At 40.3% G+C, this 17,821-nt stretch overlaps 1 protein-coding gene across 2 annotated transcripts in view; it reads left to right on the top strand.

Moving 5' to 3' along the window:
• LOC308197454 (uncharacterized protein) overlaps window positions 1-17,821 on the top strand; it is a 557,403-nt gene that overhangs the window by 146,368 nt on the left and 393,214 nt on the right. The window contains exons 17-20 of one of the 2 annotated variants that reach the window (XM_080597940.1): window positions 1,168-1,425; window positions 2,525-2,604; window positions 2,837-3,011; window positions 4,696-7,438. The gene's annotated coding sequence lies outside the window, so the exon portion shown is untranslated. Of the gene's footprint in view, window positions 1-1,167; window positions 1,426-2,524; window positions 2,605-2,836; window positions 3,012-4,695; window positions 7,439-17,821 lie in introns of those variants that run through there. The other variant, XM_080597939.1, reaches the window with a different exon arrangement.

Genomic DNA, 17,821 nt, shown 5'->3' with positions numbered 1-17,821 from the left:
AATTTTGTCTTCATCGTCGTTTCTTCCAGTGTTTTAAACCTTGGGTGTATCAAACTGCATTACATAGTGCAGGCATTGTGTACTTCAGAACTTTTTAGAAGATGAGTTCAGAATCATCACTTCAGAAATCAGCAGGGAGAAGGGTCACAGCTATGTTGTCATCCAAGAGACTGATGGACGTCTAGGTCAGTTCTGATGAAGCAACCTACGTAAAGTGGGGTACTTTGGTTGGCTGTAGACCTCTTATCTTCTCCCTTTCCACTAATCCTGGCTAGTGTAGGAGCAAGTTTCTTACAACTGGTAAGAGAACAGCTCTGCTGCCAGTTCCCTCCACAGAGAGCCTATGGCCATTCCTCATTTAATCTTCTGCCAAACAGGCAGGGGAGGCTCTTTGTTTTTCACCTGTGAATGAGCTGTGCCTCAACAAATGCTCATCCTATCTCAGAGGCTGCCTGTTCCCAAGAGGAAAGGACTTGCAGAGTCAAATCCTCCACACCTATTTCTGGCTAAGCCCCCAGTGCATGTGTACATGTTTTTGGTGGGCTGACGTTTTCAGTGCCTCAGCACCCCTGTTCAGAGAAATGAGAATGCTTCAAATGGCAGGATCATCCCCAGTCAGTACATTTAGTATGTCTGCTGCCTGCTTTTTGCATTGTAAGAGTCTTGATGGATTGCCTTTAATTCATATGGTACATATATCCCATAAAAATCAGTCTTCTGTACCTAATGTTTTCCTACTAGATTGTTTTCCTCAAATCTCAATATACTTACCTCTTAGTGAAGAGTCTAGGTCTCACTGAAGGAATTCCTGTTACTTGACATCTTAGCGTGATTAGAAACACAGATCTTACAGTGAGAATCTACTCTGGACTGGAGCTGATTTGTCAGGTATTGTTCCTGCCCTGAACTGGGAGGCTTAATCAAGTTGCCTGTTCTGAGAATCAGACTGAAGAGATAAAGGGCTTAACCTATTTTGCTTTCTGCAGCCGTGTGTTTCTGTGCACTCCCTTCCATGTAGGTTCTGACTACCTTGCACCAGAGGCAGGGTCTAGCAGCAAATGGATGAGAGAGGCCATGTCCCAGGTCTGATCAAGCCCTGTGGGAAGGAGCTGGCAGAGCACCACTGTTTCCTTTCTCTCTTTTTCTTTCTCTTTCGTTCCCTTGCAGGAAAAATAACCATTGGACTCCAGTTCTGGCAGAGAATTGGCCTTGTCCCTGGACTCCAAAGACACACGGAATTGCTAAAATTCAGCCTGAACGCAGATGGGGCTTTGACAAGCTCTAAAATTGTTCAACATTTCAGCTGAGGCTGAAAGAGACCCTTAGTAGCACAGAACTTGGGACTGACAGAACTCCGCAACTGCTGCACTTGTGTGCCATCCATCCCAGCCTTCATGCAGCTACCTGATTTGCCGTTCTTTCCAGGTAAGGAAAGAAATGTCTGAAGGACAGGGAGTTAGTGGTACAAAAGACAAGCAGAGACATCCCGGAGCACAGTCTTTTCTGTTGTACTTGGAGATCAGCAACCATCCTCCGGAACTGTTGGGCAGGGCCTACTACTCCAGGCTTTGAAAGGGGTTCTGCTTTTGTTTGTTTTCATTTGAAAAGAATCTTAGAAAGACACGGTACTTATCGTTCTCTCTCTTTTGCCCATTTTAAGCTACATCAGTGACTGGTTAATTGCATCAGTCCTCCTCCAAGAGCAGAGCTTACAAAACAGTTAAAGACTTACCGAGGGATTTTTGTGTCAGAGCAAAGCAAATTCCCTCCCTTCGGTTTCTTCAGTCAAGCAACTTTTTTCTTTTCTGCATGACTCAGGTTTACTCTTTGCCTTAGTACTACTTATGTGGATCTCATCTCTATGCGGTTAGTTTGCTATTCTGTAAGTATAAATATATCTTGCAAGGGAAAAATTATCCTGAGATTTAATATTCTGAGGACTGAATCATCAAACTATAGTTTGCATTTATTCATTGTAGCATCCTAGCCTCATCGGTGTTGTGAATATTTTGTTTCAGGTAGAAGCTCAAACAGAAAATAAATTATTCAGACAAAGTCAAAGAAGAGTAAGTTTTAAGAGTTGTCAGAATTTGATTATTTGTTGATTCCTTCATAGAAGCAGCCTTCTGGGGGACAGAGTTTTCACACAAATGCTCTCTCCTTTGGAGTCCAGAAGCTTTAATGGCCCATCTTCTTCCAGGTGAAAATCAATACGTTTGGATTCTGTTTTTCTGGTTTCCTGTAGGTAGCAAGGAAAAGTAAATAGAAAGACTGATACAAAAGAGAAATGAGAGAAAAAACACACAGGACCTCAGCACAAGGACAATTTATATTAATTTTAAAATGAAGCTACAGATGTCCGTTTGTTGATTGAATGACAACTATCTCAAGAGAGCTAGGAATTCACTGATTATGTGCAGATACAGAAAGCCCTTTGAAGTTAAAAAGAGATGAAAATATATCTTTGCACTTTATGGTCTTTTTCCTGACTATTTCCACTGGTGTTTTGTATGCTTCATTTTAGGCTGATTTTCTACAGCTGAAAATGCTGAGATGAAAATCAAGAGATTGCTTAGCAAACACCTTGCACCAAGCTCAGACAAGGTCAGTGGATTTGGTGTTCTTATCTGTTTTGTTGTCAACATGGGAAACCGACGCTGAATGTTTTGGCTGCTAGTAATCTCCAAAAACCTGCTGCACGAGTGGGGTGAAGGGGGCAGAGGGTGTGAGCTGGTGAATGTACACAATGGTTTTCTTCTGCTATGGGGATATTTGTGTAGCTGTGATCTGACGGCTTATAACCAGTCCCATCTTATTCTACACTCCTGTCCCTCAGGCACCTGTGGGTTGCTGTTGGGTTTTGGAATCCAGTGGAACAATTCTGGTGACTTCTCTCTTTTCATCTCATTGATGTTGCTACTTCCAAGAGCTCATCAGGTACCAAAGAGATCCCTGATGAGTATGGGAAAGCACAGGAAGTCCAGAGGTCCTTGAAGAAGTCATTCAGATCTGTATGCTGTGCCCAAGTTCATTGCGGATTTGGTTTTCCTGTCTCAATCCTCTGTGCACTCTCATATTTTCTTCCAATGCATTCACCTCTAAATGCCTTTCCTGATGCAAGTAAAAGAACTATATATAACCTGTCAAGTAATCTAATAGAGCAGAACATGTAGTGAGCATTGTCTGTGACATGTTGAGCTTTAACAACCCCTGCTGAGCCTGTGTATGTTAATATACAGATAATGTTGTCAATCAACCTCTGTGCATTTCCCTTAACTGTCTGAAGTCAATACTGAGATTAGGTGGTACTACAAAGCCACAAAAGCTGGGCTAAGATATATGAAAGAAACCTTAGACACCTAACTCATACGGAATTTTAATTGGCTCCAGAGACCTAAATTCCTTAGCAATCTCAGTCCTAGAGGATTAGCATTCATGTTGTTTGTGTTTTATTCCAGGCAGAACTGATATGGGCTTCTTACAGAGAAGTAGTTGTTTTTAAGCTAAATCAAAACCTAAGATATGAATAAGCCTGTTTTGGAAGGGCTTGAAAAGTTAGACAAAACTGCCATTAAATTCCTTATGTACTGGAAAGAAGCTGTAATATTTTGTACTTTTTGTGTTTTAATGACTTTTCCTTGAAAATTGACAATTTGCATCTTTTCCTTTTAAATATTTTTTAGGATTCAGGTTGGTTAATGTACCATTAAAGGAATTTATTTGTACAGAAATCAGTAAAAGTACTCCTTATTTCTTATAAGTCATTTGGACATGTATTTGATTTAAATGGATGGTTTAAATAGTTACTGATTTTCATTGTGTGGGAAAGACCTTATCAGCTTTTGAATCTTATGCCCAGCAATATAGTTTTGAATGTCAGACAGTTTTCCAGTTGTTTAGCTTTTACTATTGTTGAGATCCATTCCTTTTCTTATGTGCTTCCTTGATAAACAGTGTAGATGTTACGTATCACCTAGACAGTGACTCTAAATATATGTACTGTTGAAATCTGCTTCACAAATTTTGATTTGTGAATGACTGCAAAAAATGCTAGAAGGTGCTCTCCCCTTGATTCATATATCCTAGTGTTCTTCTGGAGCAATCTGAGGGCTTTCCATTACAATTCAGTTGTTTTTCAGGCTTAGTCAGGAGCTCAGTTTTGATTTGTCCCTGTTAGATGGGTATACTAAGGATGTATCAACAGTAGCAAGCAGACAAGACATAATAAAATCAGGACTACAAGTGCCAATTCAACTGAACCTGAGTTTTAGCTGGTTGTAATTGAAAACAGCTTTACGAATGCTGTGCATGGTGATGAAGACATTTTCCTCCAGAAGCAGACTTCTAAATATTTTTATTCATCCCTAAGATGATCAGGGACAAGTCACAGATATCTCTCTAGGACCCAGTTAATGCAGGTGAAACCTGAGATGATAATGCTGTCCTCCAGAAATCAATTCAGGGAAAGAAAAGAAAAAAAAGCCATATAATAAGTAGATATTCACTATTACTCATTGATTTACCTTTCCTTCCTTCCTATTTTTTTATTGGACAATTTATCATACACTCACATATTACAGTTACCTATTTGTCTGCTAATATCTTTGCAAAAATCTTTGCAGGAATAGGTATTGTAGTACTATAGGTACTGATTAGTGGCATAATATAATTAATAGTTTTGTTCTTTTGATCCAGTATGTCTTCTGACTCAAGGCTATGGGCAGTTGCAGTTGGGAAAGTGAAAAGGAAACTAGATTCCACTGATTGTTTTAATGTGACTGCTAAAATGTACAGCCAGAGATCAAAGAAAAAAGCTTTAATTTTCTCCAGGGATACAGAAATCAGGTAGGAAGAATGAAAAGGTAGTTTTCTACTTTAAATGTGCCTTTTTTATGCTGATGTGTCACTTGACACATGTCAAAATAATGTAACTGCAGTAGAATTTAGAATTTGGAGCCACTGAGTGGTTTGCTACAGCAATATTTGTTTTCTTTTCGTGTTCTCATGGATAATTATCATCAGTGACAGTGACAACTTTTAGCTGACCTACCAGTTGCCAGAAGAGCTATATCATGGGGATGTTGTTGTATTTCTTAGGTTCCATTCAAAACAATACAGTGTAATTACTGTATATTCCCAAGGATATGCAGGACAGTAAAACTCTGAACAACATGCTGAAGAGAAAAGGGATTTTCTGACCTTGCCTTCTGGTTAACAGAAAGATTGTTTAGAACAAGAGCACAACAAACCATGGCTGCTAGATCAAGCCCAGTGCTGAACAGAATAAAATTGCAATTGAAACCTTTCAACTAGAGATGCAGTTTTCAACTATATATACATATATGTATGTATATATGTATATATACATATATGTATGTATGCTGATCATTGCACTTCAAAACTGGATCCACTGTGAAGGTCCGTAGATAGAGCTGTTTGTGTGTGGGGCTGAGAACTGGTAGCATCAGAGTTCTGTGGGGACCAGAGATCAGCATGGTACCTACCAGCTTCTCTCTGCTGAGCTCTGAGAAAGGCTTTGTGTTCTGACAAATGTGCCCAGAATCACATTGTATAAAGAGAAGTGCCCCAAAACAATTTCTCAAGAGAAAGAGAAGGGGAAATAGAAATGGAGGGAGTTTCCTGTAACTATTCTGTAAGGACAGGAAATTTACAAATTTCCTGGAAGTGTTCTTTAAACTAACTAATTTTGAAACCTGAAATCTTGTAGATCTATCCAAGAAAGAACAACATAAATTATGTGAAATTAAATTGCATTTCTGCCTTTTGTCCATTTAGACAGGTGAATACTGGAGGCCTTTGCTTCTTGCTGAATTTCTTGAGAAGGAAATGGGCCGCACTTGGCAGTCCTGTCTCTCAGGGATACACAGCCACTGATAATACCTCCACCTGTTTTCAGCTAAAACAACCTTTTCAAGGAAAAGCAAAATTGTATAAGGGTACTTTCTAAACCAGCTCCAACCCATGCTACTTCCATGTGCCAGGCAAAGGTTATGCAGACATTCACGCTATAGCCATATCTGATCTTTCCTCTTAGCAGTAACTGTTGTTTTGAACAGCCCACAGGATGCAGTGAGGATTTCACAAACGTTTTCCTCTGCTGAGGTAGGTAACTGGTAGCATTGGGAGGCATGCGTTCACTTCTTCTGCAGCTATGCCTACCTGAAGGGAACAGCAGCATGTGGCTGTTTCTGGACCAAAAATACGCTTTGAGTCTTTCCCTACTAACAAAGATAACAGCAAAACTTTTGACACGAGCTCTTTCACTAGTGGTGTTCATCTGCTCTCACCAGAAGCCATAATTGTACTCTTCCACCACCTCTTTGTCATCTCCTCTGGAGCTGCTAGCCCCATCTCCAACCTTTGCAGGAGCTCACATTAGCCAGCCAGCTCTCTGTGAAGACAGACCCATCTTCCCAGAACATCACTAAGGTATTATGCTTAACGCCTTTAACAGACCACAGAGTAAATACAGATGAAGGAACAAACTTGGATTAACAATGGTTTAAGGAATTCTTTAAGTTTTTGTGTCCTTCCAATATCTAAAGGGGGCCTACAGGAAAGCTGGGGAGAGACTCTTTGTTAGGTAATATAGTAATAGGACAAGGGGTAATGGATTTAAACTAAAAGAAGGTAGATTTAGATTAGGTATAAGGAAGAAATTCTTTACTCAAAGGGTGGTAAGGCACTGGCACAGGCTGCCCAGAGAAGCTGTGGATGCCCCAGCCCTGGAGGTGTTGAAGGCCAGGCTGGATGGGGCTTTGGGCAACCTGGGCTGGTGGGAGGTGTCCCTGCCTATGGCACAGGGAGCTGGAACTGGATGGGCTGTAAGGTCCCTTCCAAGCCCAAGTATTCTATGATTCTGTGAATTAACTGGAATACAGGATTAACGGTGGCAATAAACGCATTATTTCCAAGACTGACTGAGCACACAGATAAAGTTATCTGTAAAACAGTGGAAAGGGGAGAAATTCTCTCTACAGATCCTGATTTTTTCTAATCTACAGAAATTCATTACAGCTGGCTCCAAACAAGGCTGAGTTTACACAAGTGATTTTCTTACTCTGTTTCTGAGTAGATCTGCAGTAGGACCTAGGACAATATATTGGGTTTATTACTTCATTTTTAAGAAAGATGTCTTCTGTCAGACTGTCTGACTGGCTACAAGCACAAATATTAAAGTAACATCGAGAAGAGTGTACTATTAATGCAACAGATGCAATTAATCTCCCGTTTTATTTAAGTTGTTTATGAATCCACTGGGCTGACCCTTTCAGGTGAAATGCGGGGGTGAATAGAAACAGCTGCTTTTGTCAAAGTTGAAGTAATCATTAGGTGATGATTAGGGGAGGAGATAAAAGGTCAGTAAAGCTCCTCCCTGAGAACTATAGAACTGCTGCTGGGAGGTGGCTGTGAAGGAGTAAGTATTGGCTTATGAAGATGTTTGGAGATTTTTATTTTTTATTGTTTTTTTATAGACTGTCAGAGCAAAAGAGGTGACCAGGAATGTTTATTGACAATAACACTTTTTTAGGAGGGTTTGAGTGTCTACGGTCTGTCTGTCTCCTCTTCTGGAGAGGACAAGATTTGTTTAAACAGTAGAAGAGGCAAAATGCTTATGCTAAAGGCTGCTGCGTTGGCTTGTTGGAGCCTGTAAGAAGGGAGTCTGGGCGATTTCAAGAAGGTCTGGGAGGCTCTGTTTTGCTTTGTTACAATGAAAGTGCGTGTTCTTCTCTGTTCTAAGATGTGGTCCCTCTCTCTTTTTATATACTGGCACCTTGCTGGAGTTATCCCAAACAGCAATACAGCTACAGAGCAACGAGCAGAATCCAGTGCCATTTCCAGGGCTACTGGGGTGAGGGAAGTTACTTTATGCATGGCAATAGTTGTGATACGATAAGCAGTCTTCATTTTGGTTTCTCAAAACACTTTCAACTTTTGCTTATGTTCAAAAACATATTTGAGCAGTTTTACATGGGGAGCAGAGGCTGCTTGAGTAGAGGGAAAATGCAGCCTTGTTTGAACTCCACGTGATGGTGTCTGTGCAAACTGTGGCTGGTGTTTCTTAAGTGCCTTTCTAACAGCTGCTTCTGATGTAGACAAGGATGGCTGTAGACCTAGATGCTAATGTGCTGACTGCTTATATCATATTAGAGTAATTTTTGTGTGTGGAGGTTTGTGAGATATATTGTGGGTAATAATAGAAGAGGTTAGGAAGCAAAGTATGAGGAAATTGACATTTGCTCTAATAGAAATACAAATCTTTAGATTAAACTGGAGCACTACAGGTTGTCACTAATTTATTATGCTCAGAGAGGCAAACAAGCTCCCAAATTGTGTATAGTGCAGTGCTTGGCTTGCTAAGCATTTTCTGTAATGGCTCATTTGTAATATTCTCCTAGTGTATGAAAGAAAGGGTGATGTTCTTAACTAAAGATGGTCTATCATTTCGTGCACTGGCAGTTGAATTGTAACTCATAATTTGCAGATGAAGTACCTGAAGTACTCTGACAGCTTTGTTGCAATAGGACAAAGCGTAATGTCTTCGTGAAAATAACCTTGAACATAAATGAAAGCTTACCTCTGTCCAGGCACAGGTCGATTAAATGTTCCCCTGGTTCGTGTCACAATAGGAACCTGTGAGCAGGCAGTGTAGCAGAAATTAAAAGAAATATCAGGCCTCTGAAGTCACTGTATCTCCCTGCTTGTAGGACTTTTTTTTTGTATGTGAGGCTTTTTTTCTTAATTGCTGTCTTAGTAGTGAAATGGTTGTGCTGGGGCCAGGTGGAGAAAATATGAAGAACAGCTTCAGAAATGTGGGGCACTTTGTGTGTGAGTCCGTGCAGGTTTAACAAGGAACTTTAACAGTGGGAAAAGGAGAAACAAGAACATAATAAATGATGCTCAATTGGAGGTGGAGATTTAGATGTGGGTCCTTTCTGTGTCTGTCAGAGTGATGATATGTATGTTGCAATGCTTCAAGACTCTTAGGCCACTACTTACTGTGTGAGAGTCTTCCTCAGGAGGTCATGGCTGAATCTAATGGTGTTAAATTAGGAAACTCAGAGATTGAAGGTAGGGAATGGAGAAGAAGAAAAAAAAATAATTGCAAGTTTCTTGCTTTCTCCAGGAAAGGTGCTCTGCCTTTATTACAGAGGGTGGGGTACCTGCCCAGTAATTCCCCCATCAGGAGAACTAACTTGAGGAGAGGAGGGTGCCTGGTTTGAAACGAGTGCACTGTGTTTGAGGACAGAGCCCTGTGAGGCAGGCAGTCTGTCCATGTCTCAAGGCCGAAGTGCCTGTGACAGCAACCTGAGGGCTCCCAGAGCTGCATGGGCAGTTGTGAGGCCTTCAGGGACAGAGGCATGGGGGAGGCACACCTGCTTTCCTGCCCTCTAAAGACTGAAGCAAATCGCTGCCAGTGTGGGTTGTGGGCTTGTTTGTTACATGAGGGCAAAGGGATGGTGAATTAGCAGCTTGGTGCACCCTCCTGGTCCTGTTTCAGGTGCTCCTAAGTGATGTGGATGTGAATTAAGGAAGGCAAGAGGAGGGGAAAAGATAATTGAAAGAGCAGATTGAATCTGTTACTTCTTATCCCACAGCAGAGTCTCCAGGGAGGAGAATGTTATCTATGTTTTTGTGTTATTTCTACTAAGTTAAACATTTAAAAACCCATGGACAGCTGCGTAGGGGGAAATGTTTGGGAAGGTGAAAGTGTTCTGAAATTGCCTGGGCCACAGCATGTGTTCTTGGCAGTGGGAATACCTTTTCTAACTGCTATTTGTCTTCCCTTCTCACTGATAGAATAGCCCATCTCCTTTCCCATGCCTTTCAACACCTGTGTTTTTGGGTTGCTACTAATCTAACAGAAGTTGAAGTCAGGTCTATCTTTCTGGAATGAGCTTAGCTAATGCAATTGAAGCAATAACCTTGAGAGTAATCACATGCGTACACACAAAATACAATAAAATATTTTAAATGCTGTCAGTTAAGTCCAAAAGTTTAAAATAAGTAAAAATTATAATTGTTGCTTTAAGGCTGGATAATGAAATTATTGAATTTTACCAGTAGTGGTAACACAGTGTTAGAGTCCTGATTCCATGACAGAATGAAGAGATGCTTCCTTATCTTTTTACTGGAAATATCAAGACATCTTCTAAGCAGCTAAAATGAGTATAGAGGGAATTAAACAAAACTGGTAATACATACATTAGAATATTTATGGTGTTTTCAAGTCAATGTTTCTTGTCCTGCGGACAACAAAGGGAGTTTCTTGTTAATTACTGAACGGGACTACTAACACATATGAAAAATTCTTGTTGCTTTGCTTCTGCAGATATCTTAGGAATGAAAAGTGGAAATATTTGTCCTTAAAGTTTTGTTAGTTCTGTGCCAATAGCAGCATTAGACAATACCAGAGAGAAACTCAAGGTGGCGTTACACAGCTTAAATCCCAGGCTTACCCCTTTTGCCTGCACAGTGGTTTCTGCAGTTACCTAAATTAATGTTTCTATTCCTAATAATCTGACCAATTGCCTATCTTGCTTGTGTGTAACACCAAGTATCACCAAATACCAACTGTTAGATTTTAGCAGATGTTCTCTGGTATCATAGATCCTGATGTATGCAACCTGTGAAATGCTTTAGAGATGTAACTCACATTAGAGGTAGAAAGGTTCTTTGTCCCCGTGTACTTAGTTCACATAAAATATCAAAGGGTCTGCTGGCACTGTCAGTGAAGTCATTTAATTATGCAGCTCAAGAGATATGTGTAGGTAACCCAGGCCCTGTGCTGACTCCCTACAGATTTTTGTTACCCTGAAAGCATGTAATGGGAAGTGGAATCCCCCAGAACAAATAAACAGGGTTGGTAACACCCCTCTATTTCCTGTAAGGAGTTAGGAAATGCAGGAGTGGGACTTGCATGTGTTTTTGTTATGTGATTTAATTACATTTTGTGAGTGTTCAGAAGAAGGCTTTTTAAACAAGTATCACAAGAAAGGATTTAATCTTCAGCACCCAGTTAAGCAATGAAGCATTGTTTTCTTTGAGAAGTGTATTGCACTATTAAATCTGTGATACTTTTTTATTCCTCTGTAATTAGCAGTGTGTTGATACTTCACTAAAATGTAAGGAAGAACACTTTCTATCTTTGAAGCATTTCTCTTACCTCAGAATTGCTTTCATATGCTTTAAAGTATTTAATTTGTATTGGAGGGTTCACTTTTTACCTTCTCTCTGATAGCCAAAATAGAATGACACAGAACTGTCTGTCTTGTTCAAAAGGGTAAATATGGCTTTTTGGTTGCCAATTTTGCAATTTTTCATTCTGGTGGTGAATGAAATGGCTTGGGTAGTGTTGGTCAAATAAGATCCTGCAAGAAGAAGAGTTTGCTGAAATTCATATAAGAACTTGAATCTAATGGTTCAGGAGTAGTGAAAGACATATATATATATATGATTGGATGCTTAAAAATTATAAAACACTTCTTTAAAACCTTGTTTCAAATGGGGACTGTTACAATAGTAAGCGTGCTAATAGTAAAAGCTGAAGTCTGGGTTTTGTGCTTAGAGGTCATTTATTTACAGCTGGCAGTTAACTGTACAGCAGCAAGAATCTGTGGAATCTGGAATCCATGCTGTGGAGAGTGTAGGTGATAGATGCTTGGAGGAATGGATCATGGCTTCAGTCCTGGCATATACTCTCCTGCTTTGTTGTTAAAACTTCTCCAAAACATTGTGCAAATGCTTTGTTGATCAGGCCTGTCGTTCCAATTGAATTCTGTATGAGTGTAGAGATGATGCTAAGTATCTATTTTGCAAAAGTCAGGAAAATAGTTTCCAGAATAATTTTATCTTAGGTCCTGTATTATAAATGGAGATGACTGGAAACCAAGGGGCTTATTGTAGGTTAGCCTGGCCCATTCAGAACTCTTGGAGCACAGCTATAAGGGCACAAGATAGCTTGTTTGGAGCTATCCTCCAAGTATTGCTGCATGCCCATATATTCTATAAATGGACATGGCCTTAATACTGTGAGATGTGGTCCAAGTAACAAAGATAAATGTAAGCAGTTAAAGTTCATTTCATCGGCATTCAATTCTTATGTCTCACTGATAGTATTTCATTCATAATAAATTCCCTAATAAGAACAATGATGAGATATAGTATGTCACAGCAGCCAATGCTCTGTGGCCTTGTTAGTAATAATGCTGGGAAATATTTAGAAGGAAAACGCAATGAAGTGCAGTGAAAGGGTGAAATATTTGTACAGATAGTATGTTGGAAGCTATGCAAAAATCTTAGGACTATTTTCAGTTCTGTGATGCTGGGGTATTTGTGCTGAACTGATTCCTAATGGCTTATGGTGTTTTCTGGATTATCGTGCTGTTGTGATCTGTTATTATCTTGGCAGATTCTCACATAACTGAGTACAACTCTAGTTTCAGTGACCTTGGATTTGCATGTCTGTGGAAGGGGAAATGTACTTGGTCAAATTTAAGCACTTAAGCTACAGGGTTTCTAGGTAAAAGCCCAGGAAGTTGAAGCCTAGTTCTACTACTTAGGGTGCAGTTTTCATGTAAATCTAATTTTAAAATGAGTCAAAGATTCCTTTTGCTTAGAAAACAATGCATAGCATTTATTGTATGTTCTGTGCTTCCTTTTCTGAAGTATATGCTATTTTTCTGTGGAAATTTAGATTGTAGGCATTAACTTTGTTTTTGCTATAGAAGTCAAAATAAATAAAAATTAAGGTCTGTGCTATTCTCCTTAATAAGGATGAAAAAACAGATTGGATGCAGCTAAGACCAAGTGTTTGCTTCCCAGAGAGTTCACTTTAAAAAATATAAGGATACTTAAGAATAGCAAATACACCAAATGTGCATTTAAATAGACTTGTGATGCGTGGTAGCATGTATCCATTTACCTATGTGGAAAGTTTGATGTTAGTTTGGGTTTTTCATATTCAGTTTAAGTTGTGCAGGTTTGTGATGGAGTATTAGTGAGTATCTCAAGGAATGCTGATTTTGGTGATTTACTTGGTTATGTACGGATTATTTACATTCTCAAAGAAGAGTTGAGAGGACCAAAGAAAACAGAAATGTACTAAAGCCCTGAAATGAAATCAAATACAGCTCTCTAGTCCTCTTTCAGGCAAGAACCTAAGCAAAGTGAATTGAAGGTTATTTTAATCAGACCACATACATATAGAGCTCCAGAGCTAAATTATGTGGTGGTTGGAGATTTCTATCACTGCATGTATGTATGTTTTCTATAATTAGCATTCAGGTAGGCATGCTTCTCAACAGTAGACTTTCCAAAGAGCATTACTGTTTTGGGACCCTGATAAAAATGAACAGTGGAGTTGTTTTTTCTTGTTTCTCTTTGGGTTTCCTGTCAGGGAAAGGAAACAGATAACCACAGGGACCTCAGCAATCTTCAGGCCTAAAACCAGTTAAAAGAAAAAGTTTTTTCAGTTGCGTATTACCATTTCCTGTGTGGGGAAGGTGAGCAGCACCTGATGTGCTGACAGTTTTGTGTCTGAGGATGCACCAGGTGCTCTGCTGGTGCTGTCTCCATGCTGCTGGTCTGTCCCGGCTCAGGCTCTCTGTGAAGCGGCACAACTGGGCCCAATGGCCACCATTTTGTGCCTCCGCGTGCCGCTGGTGATGGCGGCTGCGCCCATGAGGGGAGCGATGCAGCTGCCCCCAGCTTGTGCCAGTGGGATCCAGTCAGCACCTTGCTGAGGGGGCCTGGCAGGGATGGAGCAAGAGGTGTGTGTGGAGAGCAAGGCAAGCAGAGCTGGGCAAGGGTGGGGGAAGGCATTTATTTGAAGCTCATGTTTTGTTTTCTGTGTCTGGTGTGCCATCAGCAGGCCTGGGCTGGCTGGTGTGAAACTAAATGAAATAAACATTCTCCCTGAGCCAAGGGAGCAGGACTGGGCCCAAAGCTGAGTGCAGCTTTTGGGCCTGAACCAGGTCAAGCATTTTCCTGTTACCTACCTCAGTTAAATGTGTACTTACAGGCTGCCTTGCATCCATTGCTGTGGAAGTTGGTCGTGATTAACTGCTACAAGGCACAGAAACAGTGCTAAATGTGAGGAAATATCTGTTTCTGTCAGACGAGGGGAATGTAAAGCCCTGAAGGGTGGGGGGGTGGGGGGGGGTGGGGGAAGGAAGGGTGGCTTCAGTTCAGGTGCAAAGAAGGCATTTGAATTCTTAAAATTGCATCAAGTGTCAACATTAATACTCCTTTGGGCTTTACAGCCTCAGAAACTACCCTTCTGTAAATCAAGCTATTTAGGATCGTAAACAGTTATTCTCAGTACTGCTGAGACCAGTGTCACACTCATATCACAATTTTTGATGTCTGTCATGCATCAGAAGGCAAACACAATTACATGCCTATCAAGAGTACCTCAGAGCTGTTTAAGAAATCAAGGTTAGTCACAGGATCCTTTTGATGTTCTTCTCCCTCTTGACTGTAGATTTGTAAATTAAGTTTAAGTGGTGATGTTCTGGTGAAGGATTAAGAGAGTTGTTGGAGAAACAGGACACTCACTTCAGCTTGCAACTCTAACAAATGACATGGTTGACCTCTCGTCAAACTGTGGGATGATGATCAGCAGTACTGTGAGCCCTGGGAATCTAAGGTGAAAAGGTAAAATTTCATTTTGGAAAAAGTGTTTTTTAAATTAGCCTTATGCTGTTTAGGTCATGTTTCTCTGTTACCATTCATCAAAATGCACTAGGGTGGATTTCGTGCCAGTGATTAAGCAAGGAATGCTTCTTTGCTTCAGTAATTTAGTTTTGTGTCTCAAAGAAAAGCAATTTCTACAGTGGTAAAACTTAGTCCATACAAGCTAGCTTACACAGGCTGGTAAAAGGTTAGACCACAACTGTTGTTTCTCTTGCGCAGCTTGAAAGGTATGAGTGTGTAACAGGAACACGGTGTTGTACTCAGTCTAATGTTTTAAAAATTAATGAGGGATGGGAGAGTCAAGAACAGTGTTGCATCTGTTTTGTTGGATAGTTATCGTGCTGAAGTTGTTTCAGAGAACTCTCTTTCTCTGTTGAGAACTTGAATGTGTTGAAAGATCACACAAAAGTGTACAGCAGTCCTGGGTACTTGGTGTGATTTCCCCCACTGTTCTTCTCCACCCTTCGTGGAACAAAGTCCTATGTCTTAGCTTTAAGATGAGGGATTGAGTGGTGTTACTGTGTTATTCTATGAGATGATTCATCAGTATGTAAAATAAGGTTGCTGTATTGCAAACATTTTCAGATCCTTATTTTTGGATACAAGAGGAGTGATTTCAGAGGTGACAGGATAGCTTGGCAAGGGTAGTCCAGCATTTGTATAAGCATTTATAGAATAAATGCCTAGGTCTGATTAATGTAGAAGATAGAAGAACAGATCAAGAAAGTGAAAGCTCAGTGTGGAAATACCAATGCCCAAAGAAATATGTTTATGCTAAGAAATAATGCATACATAGAAGCAATGTTGCATGAAAAAAAAGGCTGAGATCCTAATAGGGAGTGAAAAGTGAAATTACCCGATATTTGGAGAAACTACTAATCTTTAGCAGTTCTATAAATGCAAGAAAATTTCTTTAGCAGTGTTGTGTTTTCAAACTCTAGTGTGATGGATCATTTAGTAAAGGTGCAAGTTTGACAAACAGCAGTTTGTGATCAAGTTGGAATTGGAAGTGTTGGTTTGGCTCTTTGTTCTCTTGGGTTTAGTACTGCGTAGAGATGAAAGAGAGGATAATGAACCAAGTGCTAAAAGGCAAATTTAACACCATGGATATTTTTTTGGGGGGGGTGGGGAGGGGGATTGATGGAAGGAAGTGTTAAAACCGCCAACTGGTTTATTCACCTAAAAAGAAAAGACAAAAAGGAGAGAGGAATTCATTGAGAAGGAAAGGGAGTATATGCTGCAGATGGAATATAAGTGTTTGAACCTTGGATGTAATCAAAATTTCCTGGTTTGGTTTTAATGTCGTTTCTCATACCTGTAGATGGGCTTCTTCCTTTTAGCTACTCCTTTTATTTTTATTCTAATGTAGAAGTCTTCCTTTTGAAATAGCAGTAGTATAAAGACTGGACAATACCTTTGTCAGGCAACTATGGAATTCACTTTGGTATTTAATCTGTTGCCCTAAAGAGGTTGTAATAGCTATAATATTTTAAAAATAGATTTAATCATAAAAAGAAGAGTCAGTGTATCATGCTGCATTTCTGAGAAGGAAATAACTAATAATGGTTTCTGTTGGAAACGTGGAAATGCTATTCTTTCCAGTACGCTGACATAGTATGTAGACTCACTTTATGGCTGTTCTATTACTCATGTACAGAGTAATAAAGGAAGCTATTTTCACTGCTGTAAATTGCATGTTTACAAGCACAATACAATAATGCAGATGACTGATGGATCGAACACAACTTTTGTTAGCTGTTACTGCATGGAAATAAAAACAGGCAAACAAAACTAAGCCCAGTCTGATTCGGATACGTACTCCCAGAGCCAAGAGGGGCTATGAACTCTTTATGCCACCATTCAGCAAGCTTTCTAGTCAAACACAAAGGGTTGAATCAGCTACAGCTAGGCTCCCTTGATAAAAATCAGATGTTTTTCCACCAGAAGTAGGTTATAAATGTGTTGGGTAGTTAGTTACACGTTTGACAGTTCCACCAAATGTGAACAAAAGTGTTGTGAGATGGGGAAAGTGGGCTTCCTTCTGTTCCCTATTTGATCACCAAACTGTTAATGACAACCCCAAGTAAAGCTTGACCATAAACCAAACCCTGATAAAATGAGAAATCTCACCTCACCAACACCACATTCTTTGAGGCAGGGAGCAGGGAAAAAATGCAGAAAAAGATTGAATTTCAAGGAAGTATTTTTATCTGGAATGAGTTTTGAAGTATAGGAGATAAATCTGAAAGGGTTAATCAGTGTGCTGCAGACACAGCTGATAAAGTAGCTCTACAGTCAGAAAAACTAATTAAGTCAGATTTCCATGTGGGATATGTCTTGTGGTTTGAACTTTCTAGTAATAACTAAAGCTTCTGTTGTTTGGAGTATCAGTAATGGGCCTCCTGCATGGACTCTGGGATGTGCCTGTCACGGGCTGAGTTCCTCTCACAGCGTTTCAGGAGGCAACTGGTAGGAGCTGCCTTCTTTGGCTGAGCTACATGAAATGTGGAAGTATTTAACCTTTCAGACTTCTCCGGTGTCAGGTTTAACTGAAATTGGCTGTTGGATTCAAAACCACTAGAAAGCAGTGACTGACAGATGTACTCTAATGCATGGTATGATTTATTGAACTTGGTCCTGCAGGGAACCAGGCTCCAAACTTTTTCCAAACTCCAGAGCATCAAAGCTGCCTCAGGGGGCTGCAGCGCCTCCCTGGGGCAAGGCTGCCCTGCCATCCTGCCCTGCTGCCCCTTGGTCTTGCTCTGGAGTGGTTGAAAGTACTCGTTTCTTTTTTTTTATTTCCTCTTGAATGACTAAGCCAAAAGCTACAGTATTCATAGCGTTGTCCTGCAGCAGGTGACTTTAGGTGCCCGAGCAACAGGGTCTGTAACCGGAATTATCAGTACTCACGACCTCTACCAAACCCTGCATACAGAGAGGAATGCAGAACAGGATGTAAGTTACTGTTCCCAAAACAATGCCTGCAAGCTGTATCAGTCTGGTGCTGTTTGAGTTTCCAATTCTGTCTGCTGGAAGAGCTTTGTGGAGGTGCTTTCTGTTTTTGTGAGGATCCCAGGGAGTGGCAGCTGTACTATGTCACTTG

Source organism: Anser brachyrhynchus (genome assembly GCF_964034855.1).
Source record: "Anser brachyrhynchus genome assembly, chromosome: 6".
NCBI classification, from domain to species: Eukaryota; Metazoa; Chordata; class Aves; order Anseriformes; family Anatidae; genus Anser; species Anser brachyrhynchus.
The sequence above is the reverse complement of the archived record's forward strand: the minus strand, read 5'-3'. Positions and strand labels throughout refer to the sequence as shown.